The 18,198-nt window shown below is 47.7% G+C and overlaps 1 protein-coding gene across 1 annotated transcript in view; it reads right to left on the bottom strand.

Moving 5' to 3' along the window:
• Positions 1-18,198, bottom strand: part of LOC139234801 (substance-P receptor-like) — a 243,136-nt gene that overhangs the window by 16,935 nt on the left and 208,003 nt on the right. The window lies entirely within an intron of this gene.

The following is an 18,198-nucleotide window of genomic DNA, read 5'->3' as shown; positions in this document are numbered from 1 at the left end:
AATAAATTGCATCAACCATCAGAAAATGATCAATAGATGAAACCGAATGCAAAAAATATGATCTGTTTGTGGTTAATTGTTAGTTCTCAGAATTTATCCCATTTTGCATTCCGACATTTATCTCCCTTATTTAGTCTGTGCATCTTGATGCGACAGCCAATTTGTGCACAGCAAGGTCCCACAAACAGCAATGAGATAATGGCCATGTTGGTTGAGTATTAAATATTGGCCAGGTCAGCGGGGAGAACTCCCTTGCTCTTCTTGGAATAGCACCGTGGTATCTTTTGCAACCACCCGAGGGGCAGACGGGGCCTCGCTGTAACGTCTCACCCGAAAGTCAGCACTTCCGACAGTGCAGTGCTCCCTCAGTACTGCACTGGGACTGTCAGCCTAGATCCTCTGTTCAATTCTCTGCAGTGGGACTGGAAGCCACAACGGTCTGACTAGAGGTGACATGTGACACACTGACTGGAGGTGACATGTGACAAACTGACTGGAGGTGACATGTGACACACTGACTAGAGGTGACATGTGACACACTGACTAGAGGTGAGCATGTGACACACTGACTAGAGGTGACATGTGACACACTGACTAGAGGTGACATGTGACACACTGACTAGAGGTGAGCATGTGACACACTGAGCCGCAGCTGACAGTGCTCCATGGAGGATGCAGCTACAATCCCCCTCTTCACTGGGAAGGGTGCCTTATTTATCAGGAGTTGGAAGGCACTAAGAGTGAGGAAGACAAAGTCCATCAGTCCGATCCTCTGAATATATCAATTGCTCCCAATAAATCAGGGGCTGACTGTGGCTTATATCTGCTTATTGAGAGAGGTTAGTGGATGGAGTCTCATATCTGGGTGTCTCCTTGTGCTATGATCGGAGACGCAGGTTTGTTGAAACCTCCAGGAGGTGACCTTACCTCAGGAAGACCGTTAGGGTCAGAAATATGGTCGCTTAACGCCCCTGGAAAGGGTGAAAACATGGGCGCTATAGGGGTTTGGAGCCATGAGCGCCGGTATTGGTGTCACTCAGCACATTCAGTATTAATGGTGCCGGCGGCTCTGACCAGTACCACCTGGGAGCATCGCACCGGTGTGGAATGGCCCGGGTTCCACATCGCGACGATTTCTGTTTGCCGCTAAATCTGTAGCGCCCCCTAGTGGGAGCGCCTGGGAAAGCGGGCAGTCCGAGCTGTTCCGGCGGCAGTGACGGGGGAATTACTACATCGGGTAAGTGTGACTGTTTTTTGATTTTTTAATTTTGCGATTTATGTTTATGTGGGGTTGAGCAAGGTATTGGGAGAGCCTTGTGTGGTATTTTTGTCAATTTTTCCAGGGAAGCCTCTCTCAGGGCGCTCCGAGGCCGGCTGGTTAGCTCGGGATTCTCAGTTGCTCAGCCGGCCTAGCGCCCCGAGAGAGGTGTGTAACGCTTCCCTTAGAGCTCCGCCCCACACTCAGGGCCCAGCGGATGAATTGTGTGGCTGCCGACGCAAACCATTTCCCGGCGCAAAATTTACCGCCCTGCCGCCATTAGCGCCCGAATTAGCCCCCAAACAAAATTCCAGCCATTACTCTTCTGGGTTGACCCTATAAACACTAGTCCTTTGAACACACCGTGTCCAGCAGCCACTGACTTGTATTGGCCCATAGTTATAATGAGCTGGAGGACAAGTTTCCAGATTAGTCAGCAGCAAGTTGGGTTTCAGCTTGTTTCTCAGAAGAACTTTGGTTGTGGCTGTGAGGTGCAGATGAAGAAACCACCCAGTTTTGTTACATTCAAAGCACTAGTTTGAATCTAAATTCAGCTCTCCTTAGTCACTTAGCCTGAAGGCAGTATCTGAGCTGATGAATGATGTCTCCCTTGCATAGTGAGGGTGAGGCACATTGTTCCCCGTTCCCACACCAGCAGCGTGATAACTCCATGCGGCACATTCCAAGTTTGAGAGTTTTATCTTCATTTCAAACTTTAAAAAACTAATTGATGTGAGCTTGTCATCATTCTATGCACCACGGTAGTGCACCTTTAATGTCGCTTGAGGGACTTGTTGCCATGGTGACAATGTCCCTTTAAATGGAAATGAACCATGAGGTCAGCGATTCCCATGTGTTTAGTCATTTTATGCAAATAATCTCTCTTTGTGCCGTGTCTTTGACGGGCTCTGCCCGTGAGATCTGTGTGTGTGTGCAGAGTCCATATTAACGATAAACTCTCAGTACTGTCCACACATGGCAATCGGAGCCCTAAGCACATCAGCGGACACAGATGTTGCATTTGAAATGGTACTACCGTCTGACTTGTGCGGGGGTGGGGCTCTGCCATCCCAGCGGTTGTCCCGGGCGATGACTGCCATGGCCACAGCGATGGATAGAACAGAGCGGCACATCATTCCCCCAACATCTTCAGGGCATTACCATCCAATTCCCACCAGGCTGGAGGCCTTATTCTCTCTGGCTTGGTTTGGGTAACGTTACTGGGAGGAAGTCGAGTTGTGAGGCGTGTTGGTCCCCAGCCATGCGATAGTCTGCAGCACCGCTAACCACTGAGGGATTTGTGCAAACATATCTAAACTTTACAAGTCTTGCCTCAATCCAAGCCTTTGCAACTTCCCAAATCAGTTCCGTGCCTTTCTGTCTACATTGCCCGCTGCTTCTATCCTCCACAACTTCAATAGCGTTTGGAGAAGTTTGCCTCAGTGACGTGGGTCTTTAACCTTTCCCGGAGAGGCCTGCCATGGAGGTTCCATTCCTCCCTGTGGTGCCTGCCCTGACCTGCTCAAACTGTAGTCCCGCCTGAACAGTGTTCAGACCAGCTCTTGTGTGGCAGCTCAGATTAAGAATGGTGCCTGTATAGTTGGCAATTGGCATTGTGACCGGGTTCGTTCCTTTATGAGCTCTAACTAGAAAGATGCACAATTTAAGACGGAGCCCTCAAGTTTTTCAGTGAAATCTGGTGGTCGGAATTTGACTGCAGTTTCCTCTGCTCTCAGAAAATTGCAGCAACCCCGTCTCTGTGTGTGCATGTCTGCCTCTTGGACGTGTGTGTGTGAGTCCGTGAGTGTGTGTGTGAGCTTTTTCCCTTCAAATAACGTCCTCCCTGGATCTGCTCACTAGCTTGTGACCATGAGTGGAGGAGAAGGAGCTGCTGCCTAGCTCACTGTTCCAGTTACTGGCACTGCCAGAGCTCCCGCAATACTTTCCCCTTTCATTGTTCTCCTCTCTGGGGGTGGTCTTGCCTCACACATCTACTGAGGCCGAGGGTCCGAGCAGGTGATGTCTGCCACCCACTGGGAGAAGAGAGAACAGCGGACAGCAAGATTATGGCCCACCACAGCGTGGTTTTTCCAAGATGACGTTATCAGAAATGTGGCAATAGGTGGGCTGATCAACCTCTGCCTGGAACTGGCTCATGGTCGGGAATCACTAAAACGAAGAAGGCTTCTACCACAGATTGTGGTGGCAGAGCCTGTGCGTTGCAGTATTTGGAGGGTAAAAGCTGTGAGTAATAGGATAAAGCTAATATCATTTGAAATATGGTGCCGTGACGTCACTGGGGTGCTTAAATCCCAGAGCCAGTGACGTGAGTCACTTCCTATTAAGTGCTTTCTGTCATATTCCATCTGATTATATTGATGACTTGAGATCAAAGCATATCAATGGTTGATGCACTTCAGCCTACTTGAATTGCATCCTCTGCCAACATGAATCTAATTACTTCAGCACATAATCAACAAACAAATCATGCTAATTCAGCAGCGACAACGGACCATGGCATAATTACAGGCTTTATGTCGAGGCAATGGCGGTGGTGAGCTCTCCTGGGCGGGTGGCCAGCTTCTAGCACCCCGCCCGCCGGGGTTTGCGGGTCCGGTTTCGGCCCGGGAGAGGCGAGCCGGCGTGTAACACGCCCGGTTACGACACCAGTCCGAATTTTGCTTCCCGTCCAATCTGTAGTGCCCCCTGCTGGGACCGCCTGGGAAAGCGGGCTGCAGTGAGATGAGTAACGGCCATCTCAGGTACGTGTGGTTGCTTTTTCTTTGATTTTGTTGCGATTTATGTTGTGATGGCGTGGGCTATGTATTGGGAATTCTTTTGGGATTTTTTTTCAAGTTTTTATTTTTTTCCCAGGCCTCGCTTAGAGCGCTCCGGGACCGGCTGGCTAGCTGGGGATTTTCGCTAGCTCAGCCGGCCTAGTGCCCTGAGAAAGGTGTACAACGCCTCCCTTAATGCCCCACCTCACACTCGGCTCAGCTATCCAATGTTACTGACTGAGGCGCAAACTATTCCCGGGCGCTAACTTTCCCGCCCTGCCGCCATTACCGCCCCGAAATCCTAAAAGCCGAAAATCCCGCCCATTTAATATCTATTTATGCAGCAAGCAGTCTACAGAATCTATTTAAACAGCATCTCCATCAACAACAGCAAACAGAACTCAAGACCAAAACTGCACCAACGTGTCCCGATAAAAGCAGGGTGACTTCTCCAGCAAAAGCAGTGACTGGAGGATCGTTACCTAATAAAATTAGATTTGATAAATCAATCCCACTCCCCTCCAGCCGCTCAGTCTCCAGACGTGATTGATGGGGGAATGAGCCAAACATCTCCATTCTGGCCAGGAATAGCAGTGTCACTGTAGGCAATCCCCTTTAAATGAGGTGAGCAACTTGTGGTCAGGGCTGACCATAAGCACGGACAGGATAACGGAAGTAATCAGGAAAGGTCCAAGAATACAGCATCAGGAGGACTATCACATTACCCACACAGCAAGACCAGACAGCTCGAGCGAAGGTTAAGGGGGCACAGAGCAAAATGAGATGTATATACATGAACGCCAGAAGAATTCCAAATAAAATAGTTGGACTTTATCCACTGGAGTCCGATAATGTTTTACAACTCTGACAGACAGAGTTAAGATGCTGGAAGTGAATAAAACTTACAAGGCTGAAGGGCATTCAGAAGGAACTGGGAGAGCGGCAGAAAAGGATGTTATTTATGCCAGCGACACCTGGGAGATTTGAGTAGTAAATCCAGCAGGGCAGAAAAAGCTGCAGTACGAAGTTCTCTGGCCAGACAGAAGAGCCAGGACAAGATTTGTGGTGTTCGACAAGTGGCTCAGTCCAAACACAGGAGGACAAGGTGTCTCCTTGTGAGGAGGTCAGAAGGGGAAATGGGGGAAGGAAAGACCATAGCGCTTCAATTTTAGCTACGAGCAAAGATTGGATAGGCTGGGAACAGAGGAGGTTGAGGGGAGATTTAATTGAGGTGTGTAAATTTATGAGGGGCCTAGATAGAGTGGATAGGAAGGACCTATTTCCCTTAGCAGAGGGGTCAATAACCAGGGGGCAAAGAGTTAAAGTAATTGGTAGTATTGGTGAGACCACACCTGGAATACTGCGTGCAGTTTTGGTTTCCATATTTATGAAAGGATATACTTGCTTTGGAGGCAGTACAGAGAAGGTTCACTCGGTTGATTCCAGAGATGAGGGGGTTGACTTATGAGGAAAGGTTGAGTAGGTTGGGCATCTACTCACTGGAATTCAGAAGAATGAGAGGTGATCTTAGCGAAACATATAAGATTATGAGGGGGCTTGACAAGGTGGATGCAGAGAGGATGAGTAGGGGAGACTAGAACTAGAGGGCATGGTCTTAGAATAACTCATTTAAAACTGAGATGAGGAGGAATTTCTTCCCTCAGAGGGTTGTGGATCTGTGGAATTCGCTGCCTCAGAGAGCTGTGGAAGCTGGGACATTGAATAAATTTAAGACAGAGATAGACAGTTTCTTAACTGATAAGGGAATAAGGGGTTATGGGGAGCGGGCAGGGAAGTGGAGCTGTGTCCATGATCAGATCAGCCATGATCATATTAAATGGCGGAGCAGGCTCGAGGGGACATATGGCCTACTCCTGCTCCTATTTCTTATGTTCTTATGATTAGAGGGGAGTTGAAGAGAAATATTTTCACCCAGAGATTGGTGGAGTCTGGAACTCACGGCCTGAAAGGATGGTAGAGGCAGAAACCCTCACCACATTTAAAAAGTGCTTAAATATCCATTTGAAGTGCCGCAAACTACAAGGTTACAGACTAAGAGCTAGAAAGTGGGATTAGCTTGGATAGCTCCCTCGGCCAGCACGGACAGGATGGTCTCCTTCGGTGCTGTAAACTTCTATAATTCTGTGATTCTAATGGACCCAACAGAAACTGGGAAAACAGCTGCTGCAATGGGAAGCCAGTAAGGTTGGTATTCTGGAACAATGAGATCAAAGGCCTCGATAAAGTGTGTGGTTTGCCCTTTGCTGCACGAATGCCTTTTGCTCAGTGATCAGAATTTGGGCCCTGATGGTGCTTGCCATTCAGCTCTCTCCACACCCTCAGTGGGGAACTGCATGGTGCATTGGGTTAGTCGTTGGCCTTTCACTCCGGGACCTGGGTTTAAATCCAACCCAGACTCCTCTACCTGCAGAGCTGTAACGTGTTTGGCCAAGTCTACGGATGGGCTGGTAGGGGAAGTGGAAATAGGCTCCGTGGTGCTGGAAGGGGTAATCATCTCACATCATTGGGGCAAAATAGAGCGAGTTTTACCGAGCGATGGATTGTTTAATGCAGACACTAGGTGCCTGAGATGGACAATATTCCATTCTCCAGCAATGACATCTCTTATCTCAAAGAACATCAGCAAATATTTGAGCACATATGTGCATACACCCACAAAGGCATTTCCTCCTCTCTGCCCCATAGCCCATGGGACCACACACAGGAGTTCGATGTGCTCTTCCACCGACCCACCCTTGTACTGGCTGATTTTTTAAAGGGATAAATAGACTTGCATTTAAATAGCGCCTTTGACAACCACCGGACATCTCAAAGCACTTTACAGTGTAGTCACTGTTGTAATGTGGGAAATGTGGCAGCCAATTGGCACACAGCAAGCTCCCACAAACAGCAATGTGATAATGACCAGATAATCTGTTTTTGTTACATTGATTCAGGGATAAATATTGGCCCCAGGACACCGGAAATAACTCTCTTGCTCTTCTTCAAAATAGTGCCATGGGATCTTTTACATCCACCTGAGAGAGCAGACGGGGCTTCGGTTTAACATCTCATCCAACAATGCAGCACTCCAGGGGAGTGTCAGCCTAGATTTTGTGCTTGAGTTCCTGGAGTGGGACTTGAACCCACAACCTTCTGACTCTGAGGCGAGAGTGCTGCCCACTGAGCTACAACTGACACAAGCTGAGTTGCTCACTCACCCACTTGGGACATAGAGTTCAGTACATACTGTTTTTGGAACTCGATGAATTTCAATGACAGCGAACAGGAATCTGCAATGTTCCAGGAACAATCCTGGAGAATTCAATGTGCTATTCTCTTCCATAAAACACTCACATTTAGGTTTTCACAAAAGGATCTTTTTATAATTGTTGGATTCAGAGGGTGAGAGCTCCTTCAAATATATTTTTTAACTTTTACTTTGTTTCCAACCAGGCCGTTTAAAAGTAGTCGGAGGCTGTTGCTCTCTTAAATTTACCAGCAGCCCAGCGGGAAGTCATTTTATTGAGAATTTCTGGGTGTGACAGTCCCTTCTGCATTCCCCTCTGTGAAGCTGGAGTCTGTCGGCTCACAGATGCAGGCGTGGTGTTGGACTGTAAATGTTTTGAGAGTATTGTGTGTCAAGTTAGGCATCCGGTCACAGGATCAGAGTGTCCCACTATTTATAAATACGATCATCTGCTTTAACTGCTCAACCTCACAAGGTGATGCCACACACAACGGACCATCCTTCGCTACCTCCGCCATCAAACGCATCTTCCAAAGCATTGTAAATGGGCCGTTCCCTCGGTGACACCCTGGTCACGCTTCAATCACCCCCAACAACCTTCCCTTTCCCACAGCAACATCCCATCAATGCTCCCTCTATTTTCTTTCCCTGTGTGGCCCTTTAAATTTGCTGAGGGAGTACTGCACCTCCGACAGTGCGCTGGAGTGTCAGCCAAGACAGCTGCTGAGTGGGACCTCACTATTGGTGCGCGGCTGCCTGGGGAAAGCTTAGGTGGAACATTGCTTGCCGTGCAAACGCAGGAGATGCAACACCTGCCCTTTTACCTCCTCCCTTCCCACTGTCCAGGGCCCCAAACACTCCTTCCAGGTGAAACAGCGATTTACTTGTACTTCTTGCAATGCAGTATACTGTATTCGCTGCTCACGATGTGGTCTCCTCCACATTGGGGAGACCAAGTGTAGATTGGGTGACTGCTTTCCGGAACACCTCCGTTCCGTCCATGAGTGTGACCCTGAGCTTCCGGTCGCCTGTCACTTTAATTCCCCGCTCCACTCCCACTCCGACCTCTCTGTCCTCGGCCTCCTACACTGTTCCAACGAAGCTCAACGTCGGCTTGAGGAACAGCACCTCATCCTTCGATTGGGCATTTTACAGCCTTCTGGACTCAACATCAAGTTCAACAATTTCAAACCCTAACCATTGCTCCCATTTTTTCCAGTAAGCAGCTGTTTGTTGGTAATAATTCTGTTTTTGTCACTTTCAGCTTCTCTCGACCCATCTTTTCTTTCTTTATTTGTCCCAGTACCATCCCCCTCGCCTCGCACCATCACCCCGTTTGTCTCTCTAATCTCTCCTGCCTCCCACCCTATCACAGACCTTCCCTTTTGTTCTTTCCTCCCCTCCCCCATTTCCCTGCCTCTGTAACAGCTTAAAACCCGGCACATCTCGAACTTTCTCTAGTTCTGAGGGAACGTTATGGACCTGAAACACTAACTCTGTTTCTCTCTCCACAGATGCTGCCTGACCCGCTGAGTATTTCCAGCATTTGATGATGGTTTTATAGATTTCCAGCATCCATAGTATTTTGCTTTTGTATCGATATGTATTCATTGTTGCTTCTTGAATAGAAATTCCTCAAAGTTTAAACATGTTCTCCTCAAGCCACAGAACCACGAGGGGATCTTACACCATAGTATCAGCCGCCCAAGAAATGGGGAGAAATAAAACTGGGGAGAGCTGCAAAAGGGGCTTGTGATTCGCTATCACCCGTTTAAATCAAAATCTACCCCATTGTAGGGGATTGTTCAAAAGTGTCGCACAAAAACTGAGGCAACATTGGAAGGTCGAAGATGCAGAGAGAAACATTTTGGGTGGTTTGTGCATCTTGCTAGCGCCCCTGATGGCGAAGTTTCGCCCAGGTGCAGCGTCGCTACCAACTTCCGCAGGAGTTTAGCGACAATGCAAACTGGTAGCGCCCCGTTCCTACCGGTAGCGCCTTGGGCCGGCCGCTGCGCGGGCAACTACAACGATGCCTGCGACAGTTTAACGGCGCACGTACCGGGCTGTCAGCCGCTCGTGGGGTGAAAGTTAAAGGGGAGGTGCGATGGTGAAAATGAAATAATGGCCTTCGTCACTGCGGATCGCGGGGTCCGTGATGTCATCTTGCAGCCCGGCACTCTGCTCCCTGGTAGTCCAGCGATGGCCCCTCCTCCCTCCCGCAGAGTCAGCAGCTGGACCCTCCCCTTTAATGTAAGGGGCGGGCCCTGTCTCCCCGCCAGCATCTCTCTGTTTATCGCTGGAAAACGCCGGTCCCACTCCCGTGAGGAAGTACAGTGCATGATTTTGCGTTCCACTTCCTCTTGGGGTGGTGAGCCCTATATATCTCACGGGGCGGGACTTCTGGTGCAAGAAATCCTGCCCCCATGGCTGTTCTCTCCCCCAGGGAGGTGCTGAATTTTCAGCCGATAGTTTTGGAGGTGTGCAGATATCTCAATTGTTACACTTGGGGCTAACTTGTGCAGCAGGTGAGAGGCAGGGACATCAACACAGAGGGGAACAATGTTCTCGTTACTTTGTGCAGCTCAAAGACTGGACTGAGCTGAAGCACCTTTCCTGGACTCAGCACGTGCTTTATGGTGCCTCTAATATGTGGAGGATTCTGGGTTCACGTCCCACAATCTATTCGAAATTGCAAGTCAGTGCCCCTGCTACCTGCCCCCAGGTGTCTCGGTCAAAGGGACATGGACAGTGTCAACCAATGGCGAGGCACCATTCATGTTGCCACCGTTGATCACTGTAGCACGCGCTGCCTTGTTCTTGTGACTGGAGTTGGGAGCAAGTACAGAGAAAGAGGGAGTCAACGCGACTGAGCGGAGGGTTAGCAATGGAACAAAGCCAAAGGTGAGGCCACATTTCCAGTTGCTGACGTTGAAAACAAGATGTGTCAGAGCCAATTCAAATGATGCCATTTTCATGGAAATACTTCTTCAAAGAAACCAGCAGCTTTCAAACTGACCAGAAACCTTGTTGAATATGCAGCAGTTAAAGGATTGAATTTTCACCTCTGTCATTGAAATTGCTGGGGAGAAGCTGGAAATTCTCAATGGCAAGCACCTCTTTAAGACCTTTCAGTATACACTAACGTCGAAGACATATTTCTCTCTCAACAGCACTTCAGTGACAATGACCCATAACTGTCGAGCAGGTGGGCCGGCATATAAATAGAACGGGGATACTGTGTGTCTGACTGACAGGAACCAAATGGCAAGTTTTAACCATGAACGCTCAACTGAAATCGCAAAAGGATCTCTCACTGAGCGGAGGGACAGCAACCTGCAAATTATAACAAAAACAGGGCAAGTGCATGAACATAGATTGATAGTTCCGCTGAGAACCTCAAGGGGCCCTTCAGCACAGAACCTTGGAGATCAAAGCTAATCCATTCACACTGAGCTGACCGCAATCGACAGAAGCCAGAGGTTTGCCTGAGGATTTTGGCAGAGTCTGAGGCAAACTGTGTCAATCAGAATCAAAGGAAGGAAGGAAGGAAAGAAAGGACTTGCATTTATATAGCGCCTTTCATGACCACCGGACGTCTCAAAGCACTTTACAGACAATGAAGTACATTTGGAGTGTAGTCACTGTTGTAATGTGGGAAACCTTGCAGCCAATTTGCGCACAGCAAGCTCCCACAAACAGCAATGTGATAATGACCAGATAATCTGTTTTTGTTATGTTGATTGAGGGATAAATATTGGCCCCAGGACACCGGGGATAACTCCCCTGCTCTTCTTCAAAATTGTGCCATGGGATCTTTTACGTCCACCTGAGAGAGCAGACGGGGCCTCAGTTTAATGTCTCATCCGAAAGATGTCATCTCTGACAGTGCGGCACTCCCTCAACACTGCACTGGAGTGTCAACGTAGATTTTTGTGCTCAAGTCCCTGGAGTGGGACTTGAACCCACAACCTTCTGACTCAGAGGTGAGGGAGCTGCCCACTGAGCCACATTCAATTGGTAGAGCCCAAAAGGAGGCCATTTTGCCCATGGAGTCTGTATTAAGAGCGATCCAATCAGTCCCACTCCCTCACTCTATCCCCATATCCCTGTAACTTTTGTCCTTTAAGTATTTATCCATTTCCCTTTCTAAGGCTACTATTGCCTCTGTATCCACCGCCCTCTCAGGCACCGCATTGCAGATCCTAACGACATGACAACATTTTTCCTCGTGTGGCCTCTGGTTCTTTGTGCAATCACCTTAAATCTGTGCCTTTGGAAACAATTTCTCTTTATTTACTCTATCTAAATTCTTCGTGATTTTAAGCACCTCTATCAATAATCCTCTTGGCCTTCTCTGCTCTAAGGAGAACAACTCCAGCTTCTCCAGTCTATCCACAGAACTATAATCCCTCAGCCCTGGTTAATATGGCGGAGGGTTTGTGGGAGTTTGTGGATGTAGTTAATGGGGTGGCGGGTATGGTGGGAGTTTGGTGATATGGTTACAAGGATGAAGGGTTTGGTGGGAGTGGCTGGTCTTTGGAGCACAGGGATATCAGGGTACAGAGGCTTTGGGGTTCATGAATCTCAGGTACAGGTATCTCTGGGTACATGATAAAAATGATAAAGATTGCTGCCAAACTGAGATTGTAGAGTATCAAATATGGAGCAGCGGAGGAGAAGCCTAATCAGCAGATTGTGTGTTCTGTTTCAAGATGGTACAGTTTCTTCTCAACCAATAAGATGATTCAGGGAACAGACAGGTCTTTCAGCATTAAAGCTTTGAGTGCATACCCACTGCCACAGTTGAAGTTGTGAAGTAGGATTATAAGCCCAAATGGTTAACCAATCGTTGCGACTTCCTACTGCTGGCAGGTCTGGTGTGTATTTCTAAAGCCTTTCCTCGCTTTACAAGCGGATCTCCAACATTTTGTTTGAAGTTTGAGCTAGTAGACTACGTTAATGCAATGTATGTACAGTGAGTATGCTCATAGGTTTGTGGAGCTGTTGCATTGTGAGGGGCTTAGCCAGTCACGTGATGTTCACAAAACTCCAGCCAGTTGGGTTTGGGGGATCCACGATGGTTGTGAGCCTGGTGGATGAACTGGTAATGTGTAGTGTGATTGTTAAACCTTTGCTAATAAACCAACTAGTTTTTAATAGCAAGGTGTTGCTATGAATTCTTAAGCAAAGAACCCATGGAGCAAATACATTGCAGTTAACATTCCCATTATGCTTCCAACTCTAGTTTTCCCTTTTTTCTATTTGGTGGGCTATCTTCATAACATCTCTCTAGAAAACATAATACTTTTCCGACAAAGTGCCGTCATTTATACCACAAGAAGTCTTCTGACCCCCAGAACGATTCCTGTATTTTATTGGGATACCCTCCAAGGGGGAAAGTAGCAAAACATCTGATGCAATGAACTCTGGATTTAACACTTTCTATCGTTCCAAAATGGCCATCACGCATTTTGAGAGCCTGAAACGGCACAGTGACTGCACCTATCGTCCAGACAGTGTCACAGTCTGATTCAGAGCCACCTGTACTTTGTGGATTTAATGTTTAGCCTTCACTGCATTTTTCTTGCTTCATTTTGATTTACCATCAAAAATCTTCAGGCAGAATTGTCTCATTTGCAGGAAAAATATGATTATGATCTGGGGAAACTGCATGCAATACAGTGCCACATTAAAGGTTACCAAACAAGATAAAAGTTCACGGGGTTGGGGGTAATATATTAGCATGCATAGAGGATTGGCTAACTAACAGAGAACAGAGTCGGGATAAATGGTTCATTCTCTGGTTGGCAACCAGTAACTAGTGGGGTGCTGCAGGGATCAGTGCTGGGACCCCAACTATTTACAATCTATATTAATGACTTGGATGAAGGGACTGAGTGTAATGTAGCCAAGTTTGCTGATGATACAGAGGTGGGTGGGAAAGCAATGTATGAGGAGGACACATGGACACAAAGGGATATAGACAGGCTAAGTGAGTGGGCAAAAATTTGGCAGATGGAGTATAATGTGGGAAAATGTGAGATTATCCACTTTGGCAGAAATAATACAAAAGCAAATTATAATTTAAATCGAGAAAAATTGCAAAGTGCTGCAGTACAGAGGGACCTGGGGGTCCTTGTGCATGAAACACAAAAAGTTAGTATGCAGGTACAGCAAGTAATCAGGAAGGCAAATGGAATGTTGGCCTTTATTGCAAGGGGGATGGAGTATAAAAGCAGAGAAGTCCTGCTACAACTGTACAGGGTATTGGTGAGGTCACACCTGGAATACTGCGTGCAGTTTTGGTCTCCGTGTTACTTACATTGGAGGCTGTTAAGAGAAGGTTCACTAGGTTGATTCCAGAGATGAGGGGATTGACTTATGAGGATAGGTTGAGTAGGTTGGAGTTCAGAAGAATGAGAGGTGATCTTATCGAAACATATAAGATAATGAGGGGGCTTGACAAGGTGGATGCAGAGAGGATATTCCACTCATAGGGCAAACTAAAACTAGGGGACATAGTCTTAGTATAAGGGGCCGCCCATTTAAAATGGAGATGAGGAATTTCTTCTCTCAGAGGGTTGTAAATCTGTGGAATTCTCTGCCCCAGAGAGCTGTGGAGGCTGGGTCATTGAATATATTTAAGGTGGAGATAGACAGATTTTTGAACGATAAGGGAGTGAAGGGTTATGGGGAGCGGGCAGGGAAGTGGAGCTGAGTCCATGATCGGATCAGCCATGTTCTTATTGAATGGCGGAGCAGGCTCGAGGGGCCGGATGGCTGACTTCTGCTCCTATTTCTTATGTTCTTATGCCAATATTCCCTTTAATTATTTTTTGGGATGCGCGGTTTTTCCTATTTAAAAGCCAGTTGCACGGGAGCTGCAGAGCGCAGTTTAAAGGGAAGATTTCTGCCTGCTCTATTTCATTGTCCCTGTTTCTCACTCACTCATTGTCTTACTCCCTTGTCTGCTTCAGTCTCACGCTTTATGTTTCTGCCTCAGTGTCTATCTCAAAGTCGCAGCCTCTCTCTCTCACTTTTCTGCTCCCTCTACCTCTCATTCACCCTCTCATCTCTTTCTCACTCACTTCTCCACTTTCTCTCTCACCCATTCCCTCTTTCGCTCTGTCCCGCTCCCTCACTTTTTGATTGTCTTGTGCTCTCTGTTTCTCCTCAAATGATGAGCTTGCAGCACTAAAACATAAGTGAGTCACCGAAACCGTTGTTGTTGAAGTCTCCAAGAGACCAACCCACTCGAACAAATGCCCAGGACACGAGGCAGGGAAACAGAGGAGGAGGGTGACAGGCAACTGCACAAGAAAGTCCCGTCACCTTGCATCTCATCTCAGCCATGCTGTCATGTAGTGTTGCTAAGTCCAGGCCTGATGGAAGGAAGGAAGGAGAGAGAGAGGAGAGAGACAGATCTGCCTGGAGACAGGTTGATTGCTGCTTACAAACAAAGGACACCTTAAATAACATGCTTAAAGAGAGAGTATCTCTGAATGAAGACCATCAAGAATTGGCATTTAATCAGATTCCCCTGTGGCCAGCAATTATTTTGTTCTTATACAATCACCCAGGTCAGTGTTTGGAACTAATACTTGATGACAATGGAAGGCAAAGCTCCACCATGGCTAACCCTGCCCTGTCGGCACCCTTGGTGTGCACTTTCCACAGCATCGTGCAGGAAGCATCTCGCTGGGCAGGTGCTCTCCCCAGTGGTACCTGCTGACAGAATTCACTGTGTCTGTAAGGAAGCAAGAATACTCGGCCCCTTGGCTGATTTATTGTAGCACATGCATGACGCAGGGTCATGAATGAAATAAGATTGAACCAAACTCACGCCTTTTGGCACCAAAAGCCATTTTTCACGTGTGAGGCCAGAAATAAGTGACTGAAGGCTAATTGATGCAGGGGAAGGGCTCTCCAAGCTCTGCGCCTGTCCTGCACACTTTGCAGGGGCCGCCTGGAAACCAGGGCGGTCCTACCATCCCGACAGCGAATGGATAGCTAATGGACTCCTGAGGGAAGTGTAAATTGTTTTTCTTTAAAATTTATTTTGCGGTTTGTGCGGTGGTGACGTGGGCAATGTTTTGGGAATGTTTTTGTAGGTTTTGTCAGGTTCCCCCCTCCCAACACCCCCCCCCCCCTCCCACCCAGGCGTTTCTGGGAGCGCTCCCGGCCCGGCTCCTTAGCTCGGGAGTTTCCCATCCTAACGCCCCGAGAGCGGGGTACAACGCCTCCCTTAGCGCTGCGCCCCCTGACTCAGGGCCCAGCGGCTCAATGTTACTGACTGAGGCGCAAACTGTTCCCGTGTGCTAACTTTCCCGTCCCTCCGCCATTACTGCCCCGAAATCAGCAAAGCCGGAAATCCCGCCCTTGGTCACTTCCCCGGTCCTGGATCCTTTCACTTTAGTGGCTGCATGAATCTTCACTTGGTCTTTTATCTAATTACTCTCGTCTCTTGACCTCTAACACCAGTAAGCCGCGCTTTGCTTTGCACTTATTTCTGCCGAATTTGAGGTTGGTGGAGCTGAGTCAGCGGGCTTATTAAAACAATCGGAGCCAGACTCATAAACAATGCTGCCTTTGGCCTGTGGGAGGCGGCAGACGGCTTGGCAGAGACGAATGGATGGCCAGCGTGCTGTTGAGTGGCCCTGCCAGTCCTGCGAGGGAACGACTGCAATCCCAACCCTGCTGCCGGACGCCTGGTTTCGCTGAACATTCGATGATTTCGTGAAACGCCCTGTTGGGGGCCCCAGTCTGCATTGCCCAGGGCTCAGAGACACACCTGGCAATGGCTACAGTCAAATCTACTTGCATTCAAATCGCACCCAAATAGCTGCCCCTATCAGGAAATCTCCATGAGGTGCCCGTTTTCTGCTAACCTCCTCCTCTCAAAACAATATGTAAACTGGGAGTCAGCTCTTGTATATGTACGAACTGGATAACTTCACCTTTCAGAGCAGGCTAGGATCAAAAGAACATAAGAAATAGGAGCAGGAGTAGGCCATTCGGCCCTTCGAGCTTGCTCTGCCATTTAATAAGATCACGGCTGATCTTCTACCTGCACTATCCCATACCCCTTGATTCCCTGAGTATCCAGAAATATATCAATCATTGTCTTGTATATACTCAACGACTGAGCTTCCACTGCTCTCCGGATTGGAGAATTCCAAAGATTCACCACCCTCTGAGTGAAGATATTTCTCCCCATCTCAGTCCTAAATGGCCGCCCCTTTACTCTGAGAATGTGACCCTTAGTTTTGACTCTCCAGCCAGCGGAAAGATCCTCCCGGCCCCTTAAGAATTTTATTTGTTTTGATGAGATATTATGTTGGAGTACAAAACCATCCATAAAATATCTGCATCACTCCACAGCTGCCTTCAACCAACAATTCTAAAACCTTAAAATCTAAAAATTAATTTGCCCCTGAAAATGGGCGCGGGCATCTTGGTGGTGGACTAACTGTTATCCTGCCTTGAACTCGCTTGGGTACCAGTCCCCTACAAATAGCACATCTGTGGTATATGGTTTCAGCTGTCTGAGTTGTGGGTTCAAGTCCCACTCCACAGACTTGGGCATGTAATCCAGGCTGACATTTCAGTGCAGTACTGAGGAGGGGGCATCTTCAGATGGGGTGTTAAACCGAGGCCCCGTTTGCCCTCTCAGGTGGATGTAAAAGTTCCCACTATTTCAAAGAACAGCAGGGGAGTTTCCTCAGTCAACATTAATCCCTCAATCAAAATTATTAAAACAGACTATCTGGTCATTATCTCATTGCTGTGTGTGGGAGCTTGCTGTGAATAGATTGGCTGCTGTGTTTCCCACATTACAACAGTGACTACACTCCAAAGGTCCTTCATTAGCTGTAAAGCGCTTTGGGACATCCTGATGTGGTGAAAGATGCTATATAAATGCAAAAAGAAATGGAATCTTGGTCTTTATTGCAAAGGGGATGGAGTATAAAAGCAGGGAAGCCTTGCTGCAGCTATACAGCGTATTGGGTGAGACCACACCTGGAATACTGCGTGCAGTTATACAGGGTATTGGGTGAGGCCACACCTGGAATACTGCGTGCAGTTTTGGTTTCCATATTTACGAAAGGATATACTTGCTTTGGAGACAATTCAGAGAAGGTTCACTCGGTTGATTCAGGGGATGAGGGAGTTGACTTATGAGGAAAGGTTGAGTAGGTTGGGCCTCTACTCATTGGAATTCAGAAGAATGAGAAGAGATCTTATCGAAACGTATAAGATTATGAGGGGGCTTGACAGGGTGGATGTAGAGAGGATGTTTCCACTGATGGGGGAGACTAGAACTAGAGGGCATGATCTTAGAATAAGGGGCCGCCCATTTAAAACAGAGATGAGGAGGAATTTCTTCTCTCAGAGGGTTGTAAATCTGTGGAATTCGCTGCCTCAGAGAGCTGTGGAAGCTGGGACATTGAATAAGTTTAAGACAGAAATAGAGAGTTTCTTAAATGATAAGGGAATAAGGGGTTATGGGGAGCGGGCGGGGAAGTGGACCTGAGTCCATGATCAGATCAGCCATGATCGTATTAAATGGCGGAGCAGGCTCGAGGGGCCGTATGGCCTACTCCTGCTCCTATTTCTTATGTTCTTATGTTCTTAAATTCTTTCTTTCATTTGTCAAATGCACCATATGTATTGTCGCAGCTCCACAGTTTGTGTCGCAAGCTGCAAACGTCTCACTTGGCAACAATACATTCCAGTGTCTAGCCTACTTTGGTCACTATCTGGGCTTAATCAGGTAAAAGTTGCTCTCTACGTTCCAGTTACCCTACAAGTAAAGTCTTGGGATAAATGACGCACATGAGAATTATTCAGCTAGAGAGTAAAGACTTGCATTTGTATAGCACCTTATCAATGTCCCAAAGTGCTTCACAGCT

This window comes from Pristiophorus japonicus, chromosome 22 (assembly GCF_044704955.1).
Source record: "Pristiophorus japonicus isolate sPriJap1 chromosome 22, sPriJap1.hap1, whole genome shotgun sequence".
Classification (NCBI taxonomy): domain Eukaryota; kingdom Metazoa; phylum Chordata; class Chondrichthyes; family Pristiophoridae; genus Pristiophorus; species Pristiophorus japonicus.
The sequence above is the reverse complement of the archived record's forward strand: the minus strand, read 5'-3'. Positions and strand labels throughout refer to the sequence as shown.